We start from the raw sequence: 22,203 nt of genomic DNA, 5'->3' as shown, positions 1-22,203 counted from the left end.
CTGGTTTTTACATTTTTTAATGGCTAGTAAAATAAACCAAAAGAAAGATAGTGTGTCTTGACACATAAGAATTATACAAAATTCTAATTTCTGTGGCCATAACGTTTTTTAACAGCTTTATTCAGATATAATTCACGTACTGCACAATTCACCAATTTAAAGTATACAATTAAATGGCTTGCAGTATATTCACAGGGCTATACAACTATCACCACAATCAATTTTAGAACATTTTCATTACCTGCAAAAGAAACCTCATGCCCTTAAGCCATCACCCCTCTATCCCCCTAGTACCTCAAGCTCTAGACAGTCAATAATCTATTTTCAGTCTTCGTAGATTTGTCTGTTCTGGACATTTTATACACATAAATAAAGTTTTATTGGAACACGTCCATGCTCATTTACATTTTGTCTATAGCTGCTTCTGCACTACAACGACAGAGTTGGATTGTTGTGACAGAAACCATATGTCTCACAAAGCCTAAATTATTTACTATCTGCTTCTTTACAGGGAAAGTTTGCAGATCCCTGTTCTAAGCCAATTAGAGTCTGGCATTCCTTTAGAGTCTGTTTTTGGGCCAGGGATGAGTATTTGAGCTTTGTTGACCCAATTAGACATGAAGGAAAAACATTTTCTCTTCACATGAAATAGGTTTCTCTTTCCTGGGCTTTGCAGGGTGTGACTCAGCTGCTATTGGAAGACATCTAGGCACTGTGAGTGGACAGCCTGAGGACAACAGTGAAGATGACGAGCCAATAAAGAGAAAGCAGTTCAGTGCTGGATTACTGAATCAACCAATCCTGAATTCCATGTGCCTCTGGATTTCCTGTCACATCAAATAGCCTCATTATTTAAGACAGCATGACATAGAGTTTCTGTTACCTGTAGCCAAAAGCAGTCTACCAGACAGCTTCTTGCTAAAGAAGTGGCTGAGTAACATGCTGGTTTGAACCAAAGTTGAATTTTCCTGGACAATTAAAGAGAGGCTAAGTGTAGATGCCATGAGATCTCTTTTTGCTCTGTTCTTTACCTATGCAATGTTCTGCCTCTGTAAGCAACTGGCAATGTTCAGAGGGAATTATTTTCAAGGAATACGAACTTATTGGCCTGCCTACTCATCTGTATGTCCCTGGTTTTTCAAGTAGCCTGCTCAATTTTGAGATATGGCTCTTAACCCCATCTATAAATAAATAAATGAATAAAATGAATAAAATTTGAATTGCTCTGTTTAAAGTAGAAATGTTATGTTTTTTAGGGTGGTGGGCAGAATCTGATCTATAGCTTACTGAGTCTCTAATGACTACGTACTCATCTCAAAATGTCTTTTATAGGAGGGAAAAATGTAGCCAGCACTTGTAGCTAGCTAGCCAAATCGCCACACTCAACAATATAAACGTCTCTTGCTAAGGAAGGAGAGGGAATGGGTATGTATAGATAGAGGGAAACCTTTACCATCCTTTGTAAGCACCCCTTGATGTCAGCTCCAGTGCTTGGGAAAGCCATTGCCTCTTTAATAAAGCAGGTAACAGAAAATGTAAAGATATATTTTTCTTTCCTTTCTTCCTTTATGTGGTGGGCATCTATTAAAGTAAGAAGTTAAGAGATTTTGTTATTTTAAATTGGGCCTGCTGTGGTGGTACTATTTCAGGTATTTCTTTCTTTGTTATGCTTTTCCAAATTGTTTTTTTTTATAAGCATGTATACTTTTTAAAATCAAAATCAGTTTAATTTCATATTTAAAAATTATCTCATTAATATTTTCCCCAGTTTGCCCGGAAACCTCAGTTGGTCATCAGTGTGGTTAGTCAGTGTGGAGAAGAAGAATCATCGTATGTTCAAAAATGGATAAATTCCTATATAAAAACATGTTCAGTAATTAAACTAGTAGCAAGCAGAAAGCAGTAGTATTTAAGACTCTGGGGTTGAAAGCCTGAACTTGTCACAGGCTTTTTATGTGCCACTGACCAGTCAGTTCTTTTCTATTTAATTTTCTACTGCTTCTTGAAGCTTTGTTCCATGGGCTCATTTCTTTTAAAAACATTTCTTAATGTCATCTAGCCTTTCCAAAGTTGAATTAGATAATCAACTTCTATATTCTTTTTTTTTTTTTTTTTTTTTTTTTTGAGACGGAGTCTCGCTCTGTCGCCCAGGCTGGAGTGCAGTGGCGCGATCTCGGCTCACTGCAAGCTCCGCCCCCCCGGGTTCACGCCATTCTCCTGCGTGGGCCTCCCCAGTAGCTGGGACTACAGGCGCCCGCCACCTCGCCCGGCTAGTTTTTTGTATTTTTTAGTAGAGACGGGGTTTCACCGTGTTAGCCAGGATGGTCTCGATCTCCTGACCTCGTGATCTGCCCGCCTCGGCCTCCCAAAGTGCTGGGATTACAGATCAACTTCTATATTCTTAAGGTGCCTTAGTACATTCCTCCATTATAACTCTCACCTGGCTGAATTTTTAAAGGTCTTTAATGGAACTTCTCAGCTTAATGGCGAGTACTTTGTAGGAAAGTACTGTCTTTATTTATCTCAGTTTCCTTGAATTTGCCATTGTCCTACACACTTGATAGATGCTTTTCAAATAAATGAATAACTAGCTTTCATTATTTCACTCTAAAGAATAAAGGCTGCTGGACCAAATAGAATCACTTGCATCTCTAAAATTGAAATTTTCTTCTCCGATTGCTCAATGACCTATAATAGAAGTGTTTATAAAAACTGCAGCTTATCATTCTTTTTGACTAATAGTGACAGGTGCCCAAAGTAACAGCATCTTAAACAATACATGAGTTCATTTTTCTCTACTATAAAAGACATGTTGCGATGGGTATGTAGTCATTAGAGACTCAGTATCTCTTATTTCTCTGTTCTACTATCCTTACTGAATGACTCCTCTCTTCTAGGCTGCCTTGTGGTTTCTAACAGCTGCTGAAGCTCCAGTCATTAAGTGAATGTCCCAGAAAAAAAAAAAAAGGAAGGAAAGAAAGAAGGAAGGAAGGAAGGAAAGAAAGAAAGAAAGAGAAAAAGAAAGAAAGAAAGAAAGAAAGAAAGAAAGAAAGAAAGAAAGAAAGAAAGAAAGAAAGAAAGAAAGAAAGAAAGAAAGAACGAACAAAAGGGCATAGCTTCTTTGCGAGTAAGTCTCTTTTCAAATTTCTACCAATGACTTTCCTATATAAAATATCTGTAAGAAAGGCTTAGAAATACAGACTTGAAGCTAGCTAGGCAAATTGCCATACTCAACAATATAAGGATGTTTTGCTAAGGAAGAAGAGGGAATAGGTATGCATAGAGGGAAACCTTTATCATCCTTCATAAGCACCCCCTTGATGCCAGCTTGTCACAGATCAGAATTGGCTTTTAAAAGTAGAAACTTTTTGAAATTTGGTTCTTCATGTCATCACCTGTGTGACTTTGTCAACTAACCACTTGGATCATCAGGTTATGTATCTATACAAATGATGGCTGATTTGGTAGATTCTGATCTTATATGGGGCTGAGAATATAATCAGTGTGTCACAAGAAAATCTTAAACTGTTAAAATTACCCTTAAAAATCTTTTAACTTAATCATGGAGAATGGAGATTTTCCCACTGGCCTTTTCCTGTGCTGTACAAAAATGTGTGTGTTTTTTTACCCATGAAAGTCCCAGTGAGGTAAGATGCTCTCATCATGAAAGCACCAAGAGGTCCAAGACCAACTCTAGGAACACCCCATGGATTTCTTCCAACTCACGCTGACTCCTGGACATGCAGAGGGTGAGTTGAAGAGTGACATTTAAAAGGCAACTATTTAAATTTCTCAGTTGTTCTCTCTGCCTCTCAATCTTTCAAGTTTGCCAAATAAGCAGAGTTCAATTTAGTCAGTTAAATCCCTGTATGTGACCCCACTGAACTTATCAATCTGGATGTCAAGTTTTAAGTCTGATAAACTACTCCAATGTATGTAGAATGCTGCCCAGTGGGAGGTAGGTATGTGCACATTATAGAGCAAATTTCTGGACACACTAGGTCTTGCTCTGTTTCTGTGAGTCTGCATTATCCTTTGGCTGTCACAGTGTCTCCAGCAAGTTGTTCTCTGGTATTTTTCCTTCTAATAGGGGTCTCTTGCATCCTTAACAATGAAATTTAGGACTCGTCATCGGGCAGTGGAAGCAAGATTATTTTTAGAGGACGAGCATACTCATCGCCCTACACAAAATCAATCTGCTTGCTTTTACAGAAAGCTTGGACTTTAAGAGAGCTTGAGATTCTGGGTAGCTTTTCATTTTAGTCGCGTTTATATTTTTAAAAGAATATTGAACTGTTTCCACGGTGACATTTCATAATCACAGAGTCTGGAGCAAAAAAAAAAAAAAAAAAAAAAAAAAAAAACCCTACTAGCAAAGCTGGAGGAGCAATGGATTTCTCCATAAATCACCAGGAATTTTGATGTTGCTGTCAAGCTTCCAGGCACTGCCCACTCTGAGGCCTAAGGACAGTAACCTAACAGACCAGGAGACAAAAACCCCAGGGAACTTGTGTCTTAGAAAACACGGGCAGTAATAGCAAATTATTCATATTTTTGAATAATCTTAAAATTCTACTCCTTTCTTCCATTTAGTTTTCTTAAAGCTGGGAGAGGTATTATTTGTGAGCTTTGCCATTTTAATTTCTGACCCTAGAACAGACAGAAAAAAAAAGTGAGAAAACAAACCCTGAATTTAAACATAATATGTTCCAATTTGCAAACACGCACACAAATATGATTCGTCAGTTCAGGTTAGGATGTGTGAGGTGGTCAAGGCAATAACTTCAATCCCAGATTCTGGTCCTAGTTGTGACAAAAACTGGCAGTAATCTGGGTGAAAGAAGAGCTTATCTCTCTGTCTATATACCTGTGTGTGAAAACAAGTAGCTTGGAATAACCTCTGTTATAAAAAGTGCATTTTGTTTTGAAAAATTGTTCCAGGAAAGGATATTATGTTCCATTTCATAGCTAAATGTCTTAGTCTGTTTTCTGTTGCTCATAACAGAATACCTGAACTGAGAAATTTATTAAGAAACAGAATTTATTTCTTAAATGTATAGAGGCTGAGAAGTCGATGTCTGGTGAGGGCCTTCTTGCCAGTGGGGACTCTGCAGAGTCCTGAGGAGGGTAAGGTATCACCTGGCGAGGAGGCTGACTGTGCTGGTTCAGGCTCTCTTCCTCATCTTATAAAGCTACCAGTCCCACTCCCATGATAGCCATTGATTCATTAACCCACTAATCCATTAATCCCTGAATCGATTACTCCATTCATGAGGGCAGAGTCCTCATGACCCAATCACCTCTTAAAGACCCCACCTCTCAATACGGCAACCTTGAGGATTAAATTTCAACATGAGTTTTGGAGTGGACAAATATTCAAATACAGCACTAAATAAATTTAGGAAAACCTGTTTATTCTTACTCCCATTATGGGATCACTTTCCCATTGCTATATTATAGGTTCTGAGATGATCCATGATGATGTAAAATAAAACAAAATATTTCTTGAATTTATTTGAGGAAAAATATATAATACATATGATATATAATATTATATATCATATAATATATATTTATGTTATTATATATAATATGTACATATATAGCACTAAATAATCGTATAAATATATATAATGTATATAAATAAAAATATACACACATATATTTTTTCCCTCCTCTGGTTCACATCTTAACCTAATGTAGAACTATTTCTTAAGGGACATAGTTTGACAAACCCTAGATTGAAATGATAATTAAAGACCTTGGTGGTTTTTAAATATTGGCCTTTTATGACTTGGTAACACTCCATTAAGCAGCACATCAAGCCAGTTACCATACTGCGATAACTGATGTGCATAATGATGACCTGTACTTTTTTAAGATCCTGAAGGGCAGACTGAGCCAATGAAGAAAGATTGAATTTATGTTCCTATGGCTAAGGACTGAGTGCCTTTTCATATCTGGATCTTTTGCATATTAGTACCCTGAGAGAGAGAGGGAGGAGGAGAGAAAGAGACAGAGAGAGAGACAGACAGAGTTTATGTGTACTCTTAGTGTGTACTACTGAAAGATGAATGTTTTAAACTGTATATATGTGTGGTTGCACACACACATACATCCATAGTTCAGGTCTAAATAGAGCTCTGCTGAAGGGGAAAAAGCAGTTGGCACCCAAAATCTTTCTGGTAAGTTTTCATAAAGGGTTCTGATAAGAGGCATTTTATTAGATGAAAAGTGCATGGGCTTGGCAATCAGACAGATATGTAACTAGCAGGCTGAGGTCTGTGAGTTATGTATCTGAACCTCAGTTTCCCATCTGTTAATTGGGAAAAAAAGTAGCTACCTCTAGATGTTAGATAGCAAATGTAAAGCATCTAGCACATAGGAAGAATTCAACAGAAACTTTAGGTAAATTTACACCTCCTTTCAATATATCTTCTTGAGGACAGAATCTGTAACTTCTAAACTTGGACTCTGCATAACCTCTAGCATACAACATCTAGCATCTCAACCTGTCATTGACTTTCCCGATAGGATTCCTACTGAGAAAATTCAGTAGGTTCAGTGGGTTCTACTGCCAGATATAAATTGCTTTGTAAATTGATTAGTTAACCATACAACTTAAATTTTGAAATAAACTAGGCATTTATTCTCCCCACACCCCTCCTGCCAAAGCCCATTAGCAGAAGAACTTGGGTGTTCTTCTTCCCTACCTCATCCTAGTTTCTTTCTGCAAACTTCAAATTGTCACTTCCTCAGAAGGCTTTCCTTGACCACCTTGAATAGTTCATTTTCTGTTGACAGCACTGGGTACTTCTCTTTTGGAGCACATTCTGCATTCTGCAGCAATCTTTCTCTTTCTCTATCTCTTTGCACTTCTTTGATTTTCATCTGTTCTCCTAAACCAGTTTGTAAACTATGAGAGGGCAGAGACTATGTATGACTGCCTTTCTCTGCCAATGTTATCTTCTGTACTGAACATAGTGTTTGGCACATAGTAGGTACTGAACAAATATTTGAATGAATGAATAAATGCTCTTTTTCCACTTCTTACTAAGAGCTTATTCCTTGTGAGTTTTTCATCAAGGCTGAACATCATAAGTAAGTTTACAGCCAGAGTTCTGTCGGTGCCCCACCTCTGCGTGAAAACCTAACCCAGTGACAACTAAAAGGTCACATCCTAGGGACTTTTGGCCAGCTTGCTTACAACTGGCTTTCAACAAAACAAAAAGCGATGGAAGGCAGGTGAGGCTAGGTCAGAAATCGTCTCCATATTATAAACCTTTGCTTGCTGCTGGCAACATGTAGCTGTTTGCTTCGTGTAGCTCAGTTTCTGGGTTCTCTAGCGCCACTAAACTTTGAAGACTTCATTTCCGGTGGGTTCATGTTTGCATGAGCTCTGGCCATCCTACATTGCTCCGCCCAGTAACATTTGTGACTTAACTGCCAGGCTTCTGACCCCATCACTCCTCCACACCCTACAACCCACGTCTCCCTTGTGCTATATTCCCCAGTCTTGGCTCTGTTCCCAGTGCCCTCAGCCTGCTGCCACCCACGGCACAGCATGACGGAATGATTCCTTCGACAATATTTGCCTTTGGAAACATAACCCACGGGCAAGAGATGCCTGGATTTAAATATCCAAACTGCCTCTCTCTGCAGCAGGAATTGAGGAATCATGTTCTCTAGGGTCTTTCCAAACCCAAGTGCCTATGTGTTCAGTGGGCTCTGTGGATTCATGAGAGACTGTGGATGGGGTTGATTTTTTTTTCTTTAGCTATTCCCCAGTTGACCTTGGCTGACTGCCCTGTGTCCTGGTATCCTTTTCTAAACCCGAACATGGAGATCCCAGGAAAAGAGGATGCTAAATCAAGGCCAGCGGTGATATTTACTTAGAACAGATGGTGACACAATCCCAAGCTTTCTCTCCCTGAGCATTACTCCAGAAGAATTTTCTGGGTCTGATACAGCTGAGAAAGGATGAATTCAGACACATTTTCTCTCTGAGCCTGTCTACAAAAAGTGTGTTAAAAACTCATTATTCATTTTTAAAAATAGAGACCTCTACAATGAATTCCACTTCTATGTTCGTAGTATGTGAAACAGCATCGTATTGGAAAGGAACCAGACTAGGTGTCTGGAGATTTGCATTCTACTTCCAGCTTGAAAAAGTTACTTAATTTTCCAGGTCTCATTTTCCTTATAGGTTCAGCTGCCTTTAGCTTCCTTATATTACTATGTGCCTAATAGCATGCCTGGCTAAAGATAATATGGATAACAGCAAACGTTAATATTTATCTAGGGTTTTTGTGTGCCTGATACTCTTCTAAGCATTTTGAGGTATTCAACTATTTATTGCATGAATAAATAACTACAAAACAGAAAAATGAATCCAAGTCCTTTTGAGAAGCTTTATTTTATATATTTTTTCTACATATTCTAATTTAATTATCCTCTCTTAGGCCTCTCTAATACTGTCCCTGCCACTTAGTAATACAATTTTCTGCTTGAGCTTTTGGCATCACTAGATGGCAGGGTACATGTTCTTACTCACTTTTGTTCTCCCAGCACCTGGTATAAATCTTAGCAGATAAAAAGTGTTCAATAAATGTAAGATTCATAAATGGTCCAAGGCCAACAAAATGTAAGCTCCATGAGAGCAGTGAAGCAATGGCTTTTTCTCTTGTATTCTGTACTTCTCTGTGCTTAAAATTGTGCCTGGCAAAAGTAGATGCTCAACAGCTGAATGAATGAATGAATGAATGAATGAATGAATGAACAAGCTAATGAACAAACAGTAAATAATCCACTGACAAAGCCATGTTTGCTCTCTTTAGGGTACAAAACTACTTGAGCATCTATGGAACAATAGCAAGACTTGAGGCAGAGTAGGCTGTGGATTTTAATAACAGCTGGTAGGCACCAGGAGCAGGCAAGGGGCTTGCATGGTGTACAGTGTGACAGTTTGCATTTAGTTGGATGTCTTGTTCATCTTAAGTATAGCGATGATAAAAGAGAATGGGATCTCAGGCTGCTGCAAGGAATAAAAATTGATACTCCTTCCCTTTGAATAAGCAAGTCTCATTGAGAGCTTTGATTCTTTTGCCTATTAGAGAGTCCATGATCCGTCACTTCAGGCGAGGCCCACGTGCATGTTTATCTGGTAAGTTTGCAAGGGAATCTGGGAAACGCTGCTGCCACCACTGCAGATGGTATCTACGCCAGCCGTTTCGAATTGTGGCAATTGCTACCGCTCCAAGCTCCTCCTGTCCCGGCCCCCTCTTTTTAATCTGCATCCTTTTATCTTTCTCATTTCACATTGTTTTCTGCTCTGCTTGGTTTTGATGCTAGGAATTAAAAACAAGCATCAAATAGCATTTTAGATCTGCAGAGCCCAATCATCTCAACCTGTCATTGACTTTCCCGATAGGATTCCTACTGAGGAGATTCAGGTGAGAGGACCTTCTGGGTTCAAACAACTGATGAAATCAAAGATATCGTGGGCTGCTGATTACAGTCTGGGCTGCTTGAGCATTTGGTTATGTAACAAAGAAAAAAGTAGCAAAAACAGAAATTGCTAAAGTTGTGTTGCATATTTGGAGTCTAGATTGTTGCATGTTAGGCTATTTTATCAATTTGTGAACATTTATTTTTTATTGGGATATCATCTTAAAATGAAAAAGTATAACAAGATGTGTGGTGGAATAGAACCTCAGATGGGGAGTTCAGAGACAAGTTTGGCTCTCAGCTATGACCTTCCTAGGGACTGAAAAACTTCCTCAGTTGGCCCTTTAACTAGATGATAATGTATCATATTTTATATATTGAGATTTAGCCATGCATGGCCCAATTAACTATAGCAGGAGAGGGAAAGGGAGGCAAGTTAGAACTGAGAAATTCCTGACCAAAGTCTCTACCGTCTTCGATTCTCAAGATAAATGCTTATTCCATAAAAGATGGAATAATAAAAGTCATAATAGTGGCAGCCATTGCGACATTTGTGAATGTTCTTTGTGCCAGTCACTGTGCTTAGCGCTTTATAATCCCATCATTTAATCCTTATAACACCAGCATGAGGTGACAACTTTTGTTATCCCCAAAATACTAATAAAGAGATGTGGTTTGAAAGAGGTTCAAAAACTGACTTCCCAAACAAGGTCAGATCCCCTTGTTATACCCTGTACTTTTCCTTCGTATTGATTATTGAAGCTCATAGCTAGATATTTTTGTGACTTTGTTCACATTAGATTGAGGGCATGAGCTGTAACCATTTGCTCACTGTTTTTGTGTAGAATAATGCCTGGCACATAGTTAGGGCTCCATAAAAAAAAAAATCACTGACTGAGTAAGCTAGATTTGCTGACTGGCATAGCAGTTGGGAAGACAGCTCTGTTTGCAGGAGTTGGGTACCTGAGGTCACTGGGACAGACATCAGATCCTAGGTCAGCCCATAAGTCAACCTTCAAGGCTTAGATATGAGGGGCTGGGGGAGAGGGATCAATAGTAATGAGAACTCCAGCAACAGATAAGCTTCTGAATTCAGACATATCATCCAAGAAATCACGGGCAAGTGACTAGATCCTAGGTCCAAGGCTATAATCTAAATAATCAGATTTCAGTTCCTACAAGGCAGAATGGTATAGCAGAAAATGCATGAGTTCAGAGCCAGAAAAGGTCTAGATTCAAACCTTCATTTGGTAATTCACAGCTGAATGGTGTTGTGATTCTCAATTGGAACCCTTTAATAATATCTTAAAATTACCTGAAAGATGAGAATAAATCTCATCTTGTAAAGCTGTGGAAACACTTGATAACTACCAAATATTGGGCACTTAGTATAGGCAAGGTATGTGTTAACACTTTACACACGTTAGCCCTCTTGCACTTCACAATTATTCTAAGCTACAGGAACTATTGTCACCCTTTTACAGAGGAGGAAACTGGAAGTCAAATAGCCCTATCTGTGGAGAGTGGCAGGTTAGAGGTGAAGAACCTGGGTGGATGCAGATTGCAGAGATCCATATTGGAAAAGAGATGGCTTACCTTTCCTGCTTTCACCCATAGATGTCATCATGATCCCCTCAGTAAGGACAGACCTTACAGTCATTTTTAGCCATATACTGCAGTCCATCAGTACCATATTGGGAGTTGACATGCAAAGTGAAATGTAGTTACCTTCCCAATTCTGGATGACCCTTAGGTTTTCTTCTGATATTCCAATGTTCTAACAGAATTGTTAAATTCAACTTCTCTTCTCTGTCATGGTTTAAAGAAATTCAAATAATAGTAAAGGAAATAGTAGGACATTTCTGGGACCCAGAGCATAGCTGAGTCAGTTAGACAATGGCAAATGTTGACTTCAGAGAATTTCCTCCTTGACTTCCTCCAAGCACACAGAAGCCATCCACCTCCCCTTCCAAAGCTAGTATTCAAAAATGCTTCCTGCCCAGTTAGGCTGAGGTGTAAGTGACTAAAGATGACAAAGTGTGACTGTGGGATATTAATTGCTGCAGAAACCAAAGTTTTGAAGCAAAAAGAATAATCGTGAGCATCAAATGAAATATTAAGCATATATACTTTTAAGCAGATGGTAGAGGATATGATGGAAGCCTCAAATCCCTCCACAATTACAGAATTTGGATAGTAAACTATTTAACCTATATGTGAGGCTAGCTCTGTCCCAGAATAACCCTGGAATCACAACTTAATTCTGAGATCTGAACATCTTGGTCACAACCTTTTGATTTACACAGCTTACAGGCTGAAACTAATTTCATCTGTCTCAATTTAACACAACAACAACAAATTTCTCCAACTTTTGCATAAAAGATCTGATTTCCATAATATGTAGTTTAGCACCTGATAACAATTAATTTGTTAAGTATGATCTGAGAAATGTTATAATGCACTGTACTTTTGTCTCATTTTGTCTTTTTGAATAGTGCTATTAGCTCCTCTCTGCCCATAGTGGCCTTATGGCTTTTTTGAGGTAATATGCACAGCTCAATCCAGAGAATGAAACATCTAGTCCTACATGGTATGGTAGTCAGAACTTTAAATTTAATAGGAAAACTTCTCTGAATACCTAATTTGTACACTTTATAGGTGAAAACTTGCAAATGATTGACAGGAGTACAGATCATGTATGGTTTCTAATCTCTTTCCCCACCTTGTGCGTCAACCCTTCCTACATTTTGCTAGCCGAGATTTCCAGTCTCTTCAGGATTGCAGGTGTAGGGCGGAGTGGAACAGGAAAGTTCTGGCTTGACTGACATTGTCATGCACTGACGTTGCATTACCCAGCCTTGAGAGTTGTGGACATGTGACTGTCTACTTTGAGGGGGGTCTTCAGAAAGCTTTTATCAGTGAGTGCCTGGCATCCACAGCTCCCTTGAAGGGGACTTATGCACCTTTCTTTTGCCTCATGACTTGCAGCTCCTTGCTGAGTCCCTGGGAATTGGGCAGTACATCTCCAGCCTCTTTTAGATGAGATCTTTTTATTTTCAGGAGGTCCTCTTGGAAATGCCTAAAGTGATGCCATTTCAGGATTTAGCACATGTAGCCCACATCTGATTCACTAGAATTGCTTAGGGATCCTTTGCACTGAGAGCCTTACTCTGAGAATACCGTTTGATCCCCACCTTCATAATCTACACTTTGCTCTGGTCAGCCACTTTCTCAGGAATGATGACCAGTCTATTCCTCTACTAAAATTTTCCCTACCCCCACTCTCCATTCCTCAGACTCCACCAGAAAGAGAAACTTAGTAGAAAGTAATCTCAAAGGCCTTCTACCTAGGTGAGGGGCAGGCTCCTGCCCAAGCCTCCCTATGGCAGGAAGACTCACAGCACACTGGCATTTTTCTCCCCAAATCCTCTCAGTCTCTTCTCAGACATTCCAACTGCATAGCATGAGGTGGGTGGGTGACTCAAGGTGGTAAATGATTTATCTGCCATCTCCTTTTTGCAAATCCTGTATGATAGGCCTATTTTAAAATCTAGCATCTATTTTCTTCATGCTTCAGCCAAAACTGAAATAGGAAATTTGAATGTCCTGTTAAACCTCCATTTAACTTGCAGGATCATTTTTCAATACTGTTGTTTTATTGAGGTTTGTCTTTGGAAAACATAACTAAACTCGATATTTGTAAAGATGTGCTAATTTCTGGAAGCATTTTAATATCAACATTTAATCTCGTCTCTCCTCCCATGTGACCTGCCGAATTCTCTGATGTGGGCCTTTTCATTTCATTCAGACTCACATTTAGGGAGTAGTAGGTTCAAGGTTAGAATCCAGGCCTCCTCACCCTCAGTGACCTGCTGCTTTCCACCAATGATAATGACGATAAAAATAGTAACAATACTAATGATACACATTAATTGTGTGTAAACACTGCTTTTAAGTGTAATAGCTTTATCAGCCTGATAATTTATACATAGACAATATTACGATGTCCATTTTACAGATAAGGAAACTGCCACACATAAAGGTTAGTAACTTATCAAGGTCACACAGTTAGTGAGTGGCAGAGCAATTGGGTTCAGCATCTACATCCTTGACCCTTAGGAAAAGACTGTTTTGTCTTCTTACTGTACACTTTACATTCAGAGCATTTTGATATGAAATATTTAATACCTCCATATGATAAAGGAGGACAAGGATTACCCTCTTTCTTGATAGATGAGAAGTGCAAGACATGCAAGTTGAGTAGAAGCCTGATGTGTGGTCACACTGCTAATGGGGACAGAGCCCACATGTGAAACCAAGTTCCTTGAGTTCCTATCGAGTATTCCACACTGTATTAGGTGGCCTAATATGATTGTTTGTAACTAGTATTCCTGTAAGGGGAAAAAATTACTGCAGAGACTTTTCCAGGATGATTCAAACTAAATTAGAGAGGGTTGAGGAGCACAGGATGAGCATGGAGTAGGAGAGCATTGAACTAGACCAAAGCCCTACTCCAAACTTTATATATCAGTTTCCTTTAACATTTTTTTAAAGATGTGTGCTGCTTTTATTTATGTAAACAACGAATGTAGTCCAACCTTCAACATTACAGAGAAACTGAAGCCCAGAGAAAAAATAACTGAAGTTACATAGTGAGTTAATGCACAACTGAGTTTAGAAGCCAGCCGGTATCCCAGTTCTCTGGCCCTGCACTCTTGCCCCTTGTCCCTTTTGCTGGTCCTCCTGTGTGATCAATGTAATATAACCCTGGTGTCAGGCTGGGAGCTAACATACAGGCAATATGGTTTGTACCAATATCCTGGCAGTAAAACAAAGTGATTATGTTTCAATTAATGACATATGCATATGTATGCCAAAAAGAAACACCCTGCTATGCATATGCATATATTATTAATTATGCAACATGCTTTCTTACATTTATATTTTCATAGCTTTTTATAGCATTAATTACTTCATTAAATTTAAGAAAAATGTAAGAGATAGCATAAACAGGCTTTACTTCCAGTAGGTAATCAAGTGCTAAGTAGCATGGGGTTTGTGTGTCAATGAACGCTTCTTTCAATCCTATCTTTGACAGTTGACAAAACTACAGTTCTTGGTTTCTACCATGATGCCTGGGTCTGCTGTGATGTCAGGTGCTCAAAAGCAGTGGGTAATTGACATTCTATTCTACTCTACCCTCTAGGTGTGCAGAAGTATTGGCCTTGGAGTTTGCAGAGCTGAGTTGTAACCATACCTTGGCCCCAGTTAGCTGTACAACTCTGGGTAATTCAATTCCTTTTCTAATTTTATTTTTCCTTTGTCACAACCATAATGGAGAGCATTTCTTGGCGAAGAAGTGAAAGAAGACAAGGTACCAGTGGAAACGTTGGCTGAGTGCCAGGGTAGAAGGGGTGGTAATTTCACAGAAGTGAAAAGGAAGGAGAATCTGAACCATAAGACCTCAGTAACTGGCTTGCCTCTCCACACTCCCCCTCTATTGCTCCTCTCCTGGAGGCCTCCAGCCACACTGCCATTTCTCTTCCTTAAATAGGCCACATTTTCTCCTTCCTTTGAACCTTCTCATGCTGTTTCTTCTGCCTGGACCCTACCCCTACTTTTGCACTCCTTACTGGCCTAACTCCCACTAGACCTTCTCATAAGTCCCTAAGTTAGATTCTCCCTAGTGTAGACCTCCACAGATGCTTCTCCTCTCATTAAATCACACAACAAGCCTTATGGTAATTATTTATTCATTACTTGCCTTTCTTGGTAGACTGAAGCTCCATGATGGCAGGAACTGTGACTGCCTAGCTCTTGGTTGTATTCCCAGAGCCCAAGTGCATAAATATTTATTGCAGACTGATTTCTGAAGAAAGCACATACTATATGATCCAGTCCATATAAAATGCTTTAAAATGCAAACTAATCTATAATGACAGTAAGCAGATCAGTGATTGCTGGGGAACCTGGAAGGAGTTGGGGGTGGGAGACAGATAGATTTCAAAGAACCATAGAGAACTTTTAGGAGTAATGGTTATATTCATTGGCTTGATTGTGGTGATGGTTTTACAGACCATACACATATCAAAACTTATCAAATTGTACACTTTAAATATATTCAGTTTATCATACATCAATTATAACTTAAAGCCATACACATATTAAAGTATAAAGCAAATAGAAATGCTGTTGTAGGCAAAAAGAAAGAATTGAATAAGATGTACAAAAGCTCAAGAAAGTCAGAGTGAAAAATGTCCATTAGTTTTTACTATTTTCAGGTATTTGGGAACCTAAGGCAAATCGGTGAGTGGAAATCCACCAATGATGAACGGGCTTTCCAATTGTCTGTTTTTCTGCCTAATCAACTCCATAAGATGACAGGGCATCCTTCCCCTCATCCTGCTGGCTGTCTACACCAGTGTATTAATCTGATAAGGCCATTTTGCTTGTAAGAAATAGAAATCACCCTGTGCTAGATTAGGCAAAAAGATGGAAATTATTATAACGATACAGGAATTCCTGAGAAAGCCCAAGGCCAGGAATGTCACTCCTAGACCATGGCGAAATCAGGAATAAAGATCTGGAATGTGAGCAGTAACCCAGAATGCATGCTTAGTTTCCAGTCCTTGCTCCTATTGGCACCTCTGCTTCTTTTCCTCTCCCTGAAAATCCAATTTTGGGACTCCTTAGTTGACTCAAAAAGACTAAGGACATCCTGTGGCTCCCAGATTGGCAAAGTCCAGCTTCAGCCACCAGAGCAGATGAGCTGTTACCTTTAAATCACAATTCTGAAGCTCTGGAAGAGAGAATATAATTGGTTCAACTAGATTTGGGGGCTACCTCCGTCTGCTCAACTTTGGCTGGTGAGTCACTTAGATGATACATGCTGCTTGAGCTTTCCTTCTTGGCTGGGGGAAAATGGGAAGACAGTTCTTAAAGAAAAGGAGAAGTGATGATTTAGATAGACACTCTGAAACTCTCTATTAAAGTTTGTTATAGATATGCAGAGTGGGGATGAGAATGTCCAATTCCCAGATAACAAAATTGAGCCTCAAATATTTCATTCATTTCCCCAAAGCACGTAGTGTAAGAGACTGAAAGTCCTCCAGACTTTGACTCCAAGTCCCAGTGCCCTTGCTAGAACACCAGATGGTTTTCCTAAAGCAATCCTGCCCTCAAGAAAGATTTTAAATCTTATATGAACTCAAGTGTAAATAAATGCAAATAGCTCGAGCATGATCTCCCAGCATTTTTGAGAGGAAAGATTGGAGGGCAGGCAAGGTGGATTTACCTTTTAGTGGAAACCAAAGGCTTAAGCTGAAGAATAGAGTATTAATGGTAGTATTTCAGTCATCCTTTGGTGCATATATGGTTTTAAAAAGGACATCTGTCCATTCTGAAGCTCATAAACTACATTGCAAAGGTAATGGTAAATGTCTTCATTTTGACTTAGTTATTTATTCTCTTTACTGCTAAGGTCTTAAGGAGACAAAGGGTGTATTGCGTAAAGTTGCTGTCAGAAAGAGTTCTGACTCCAGATACTTCCAGCTTGTTGAAACAGAATGTATCTGAAATCTCCCAAGGAGACAGATTTTTTAATGCCTGTTTCAGGACAATCCCTCAGATCAGAGCAGCACAAATAGTTCAGATGGATGAGAAATAACCACTTATTGTGTGCTCACCTCAGGTGAACCAAATCTGGGTACAATTTGCAAAGAAACCACAATGATGTGGGACCAGGAACCCAGCAGTGAGACCTGGAGTGAAGGCAACGTGAACAGCTTCCTCCAACCTGGGCTCAACAAACCAGATTTGCTGAATTTACTCACTGGGTGAGCATGTCCTTGTGCTTTTTCCATGCAAAGCTCATCCCTGAAACCCTGGTGGTAGAGGATTGATGTATGAGATGAATGAATCAGATATTGTTTCTGCTCTCACAGCTTTAACAGTCAAGCAGAGGGAACTGAACAATCTTCAATACAAACACAGTACAGAAGGATCTGTCCTAAGAGATGGGTGCACATGAATCCTTTAGATTTCTCACGCCTCAAATTTAATTCCCTCTTCCACACCTACCTAGAATGAGCTTACTTTATCAGCAGTGGCACTACTGTACCTTTGGTGGTTTAGGTAATTGGAATTATCCTTGGAGCTTTCCTTTCCCTCAAATCCATATAATGAGGTTGTGATTTATCAACCATAATCATATGTTCAACTGAAACTTGTTTTCAAAACATGTTTTGAAGGTGCCCTCTTCTATCAAGCCTTCTTTTAAGGCATTCTTTCCAAGCCACCACCTTCTCTTATCTGCCAATTGCTGAAGTTTCCTTACAGTTCTATCTGTATTTAGTTAATATCTTTAAAATCCATTCTGAACTCTATTGATAGAACAATCTTCAAAATAAAAATTTGAGCGTTTTATTTTCTAAGATATGACTTTTAGATTGCTTTCCATTTTCTCTAGGAGTGAGATGCACAACGCTTGGCTGACCTGGTGACGAAGCGTTCAGTGACTGGCCTTTGCCCACACTTATCCCTATAGCTTCACCTTCAGCCACTCACTGCCTTCAACTTTCTCCTTAGCTCTACAGACTGACCTCAGAGTCCTGAGCAGGACATACAGTTTTTCACATAAGGACACTTAAACAAAAATTGGTCTCCTCCAGCTAAAATCATTTCCTCCTTTTCTGCTGCTCATTTCCTGGGTAAATCCAGATTAGTTTCCCTTTGGTACATTGCTCCTTTGTAACACTCACTCTGGTGGGAAATTAATTTAACATCTTTCCCCACTAAACTGTCAATCCCATGAGGACAGGGATTGTCTGCTTCATTTACTGCTGCATTTAACTTTTGGCATGGTACCTGACAGTCAACACATATTTGTTGCATGGAGGAACCCAGAAACTAAAATGAAGAGTCAGAAAAATGAGAATAAGATCTAATTGTGGAGGGCTCCAAATGCCAAGCAAAGGAGAGAAAACTTGAAACCCAAAACATATCTGCAAACCCTTCCCACGGCCCCTTTGCAGCTACTCTCTTTTTCATTGCTCCTGATATGAGACTTCTCCGCCATCTTGTTTCTCACTCCCTGCCATGTCAAGGGCACACACAATGATTTGTTTTCCTCTGTATCCTCAACAACTGGCACAGGGCTAGCTAAAGAGTGTTGCAAATATCAGCCAATCTAGCCTGGGTTATGCTACATTGAAAAATCACACCCAAATCTCAACAGAGGTTTATTTCTTGCTCATGCAAAGTTCATTGCAAATGCAACTGGTTCTCCAACGTAGCTGGTCTCCATGCCATGGTCAAATACATGTGACAACAACTTCCATGTCAACACGTGCTTCCAAGCTCAAAATGACAGAAGAAGAGTAAGCTTGGCAGAACAAACTCGAGCAAGTAAGTGTACCCGTCTACTGACCCCATCACTCTTACATTTCATCAGCCGAAGCAATTCACATGGCCATGCTTAATTTCAGGGAGACAAAAACATATATGAAATTCTCCATTTTTCTAGAAATGGAGAAGTGGCTATTAGTAAATAGTAGGAATGGATGCCCCAGACATGAACATATAAATAAACCATCCCTCTTTTCTTTCTTTCTTTTTTTTTTTTTTTTTTTTTTTTTGAGACAGAGTCTCATTGTGTCACCTAGGCTGGAGTGCAGTGGTGCGATCTCAGCTCACTGCATCCTCCGCCTCCCAGGTTCAAGCGATTCTCCTGCCTCAGCCTCCTGAGTAGCTGGGACTACAGGCACCCACCACCACACCTGGCTAATTTTTGTATTTTTAGTAGAGACTGGGTTTCGCCATGTTGGCCAGTTTAGTCTTGAACTCCTGACCTCAGGTGATCCAGCTACTTCAGCCTCCCAAAGTGCTAGAATTACAGGCATGAGCCACTGCTCTGGGACTTTTTTTTTTTTTTTAAGTGAAAGCAAGTTTATTAACAAAGTAAAGGAATAAAGAATGACTACTCCATAGGCAGAGCAGCCCAGAGGACTACTTGTTGCCCATTTTTACAGTTATTTCTTCATTATATGCTAAACAAGAGGTGGATTATTCATGAGTTTTCCAGGAAAGAGGTGGGCAATTCCTGAAACTGAGGATTCCTCCCCTTTTCAGACCATATAGAGTAAGTTTCTGGCATTGCCATGCCATTTGTAAACTATCATCTTGCTGGTGGAAATGTAGCAGCGAGGATGACCAAAGGTCATTCTCATCACCATCTTGGTTTTGGTGGGTTTTAGCTGGCTTCTTTACTGCAAGCTGTTTTATCAGCAAAGTCTTTATGACCTATATCTTGTGCCGACCTCCTATCTCATCCTGTGACTAAGAATGCCTTAACCTCCTGAGAATGCATGTCTCAGTCTTATTTTACCAAGCCCCTATTCAAGATGCAGTTGCTCTGGTTCAAATGCCTCTGACATTTCCCACCCCCCTCCCTTTTATAACAGAATCCTTAATCCTAAGGGTTGTAAAGGGACAAAGATCCATCTTTTATAACCTCTTCAGGATGAATAGGGGTGAATGCCATGGTAAAACAATTTTGCCAAGGCTTTGACTGGAATATCAGATGCATGTCTTGTATTCAGGGTAGAGAGGAATTCTGTCAGAAAGTGTCAGTATGGTGAGAGCCACTCATAACTCTGAGTTCGAACAAAAGGTGACATCCGGAAGATTAATATGTGTTCAATTTAAGAAAATATTTAGTAATTTTATTTTGCATTTCTACATGAAAAGTGCAACTGTAATATATTCCACAACAGTAAAGCAAAATAAGCAAAATTATTCCAAGTAAACTGAATTGGAAGGCTTTCCATGAACTGGGCAATTGTTGGAACCAAGCTTACATGGGGTTGCTAGCTAAATCCAGTACATGCCTAGAATTAGAATATTGATCCAAATTTTTACATTACCCATTCCTCTTGTTTCTTCTGAGCAGCAGCCAGAGATCACTGGTTGGTTTACAGGAATGAGCAGGGTTAGTCTAAATTGCAGAAAAAAAGAAACCTCAAAAACAATTGATGAAACTAGAATTTAAGAATAGGTATACCATAATTTTTGAAACCTAATTTTTCTCTCTCCACTCTCCCATTTTTACTAAAGGCAAATCATGATAAGATTGATTTGGTTGCAAAATAAATTTTAGCTTTATACTTGGCCTAATTATTTGTATAAAGTGCAGCAAGAATAATTCTTTTTCACACAGGCTTTTTAAATTGGCTTCATTGGAACTCTGTTCCATAGAAGGAATGTCAGATGAGACTTTTTAAAAGCCAATCCCAGCCATGGGTTTATGCCCTCAAATACCTATGAGTTGAATAAATTTCTCTCCTCTTGAGGTCTTAAGGTAACTTAGGGCTTCTGGGCATCAGAAAGTAACAATCTTTACTTACCACAGATCAGAAACCCTGTACAAGGACTCTGTAGACAAGGTATGAGGCCAGTTTTCCCAAAGGGCTTTTATTGACCCTATAAGTTTGATTCCTTAAAGGAAAGCATGCCATTCCAGTTAAAGTCTTGGTAAAATAACCAGTTTCTCTAATTGTGTCCTGTTGCAAGAGAAAACACATTCTTATTGCACTTACACAAATAACTATTGCTGTAAATTAAGAATACTCACAGATAGTTTCAAAATTCCGGAGAAAACAGGTAGAGAGAAACAAATATGCTCCAAATTTTGTTCACAGAAGTATACTTTACTCAATTGCTAAAAGCTGTAAATAGCTCAAAGAAAAGTTTCCTTGACTCTGAAAAACAGAACAAAAGGATCAGCAACATTTTAAGTGAAAAGCCAAATCTCCAGAGTTATCAATCAGAAACATGCATCTAAGAGCACCTGTGAGAGTTTCACAGCTGATCATAAAACTATTGTTTAAAGAGGATCAAAACAAGACAACAATTGTCTGTGGAAGGCAAAGTAAACCATTCCATTTTTTAAAAGATAGTGCTAAGTGGTCCTTGCTCTGGAGGGAATACAGATTGCCTGGAAAGGAGTGCCATTCTAATTCTAGTGTCCCAGGATCTCCAGAGCTGAACAGTGCACAGTCACCATAGGGAACTGTCATCCCAGCACTATGGCAACCTGATTTCTTAACCTCTTCTATTCTCATAGGTCTGTCCCTCCTCATCTTCTCATTCTTATAGTCATAACCTAGGCTTCATCAGGTCCTATTATTTCCTTTTTCTGTTGTTTTTTTTTCCTTTTCTTTTCTTTTTTTTTGACAGAGTCACACTCTGTTGCCCAGGCTGGAGTGCAGTGACGCAATCTCGGCTCACTGCAACTTCCACCTCTCAGGTTCAAGCAATTCTCCTGCCTCAGCCTCCAGAGTAGCTAGGATTACAGGGGCCCACCAGCATGCCAGGCTAATTTTTGTATTTTTTAGTGGAGATGAAGTTTCACCATATTGGCAAACTGGTCTTGAACTCCTGACCTCAAATGATCCACCCACGTTGGCCTCCCAAAGTGCTGGGATTGCAGATGTGAGCCACCATGGTTGGCCAGGTCCTATTATTTCAAATCTTCCAAAATATCAACTTTAAGCCAACTTATCACCTCCTATATCTCCCGTTCATTCCCTGGACTCCCTATCTCCAGCAAACTTTTGACCCCACATGTATTATCTTTTTCTTTTTTTTTTTTTTCTTTGTTGAGACAGAATCTTACTCTGTCACCCAGGCTGGAGTGCAGTGGAGCAATCTCAGCTCACTGCAGCCTCCATCTCCTGGGTTCAAGCGATTCTCCTGCCT

This window comes from Macaca thibetana, chromosome 6 (genome assembly GCF_024542745.1).
Source record: "Macaca thibetana thibetana isolate TM-01 chromosome 6, ASM2454274v1, whole genome shotgun sequence".
NCBI classification, from domain to species: domain Eukaryota; kingdom Metazoa; phylum Chordata; class Mammalia; order Primates; family Cercopithecidae; genus Macaca; species Macaca thibetana.
This window is presented reverse-complemented; position numbering follows the sequence as displayed.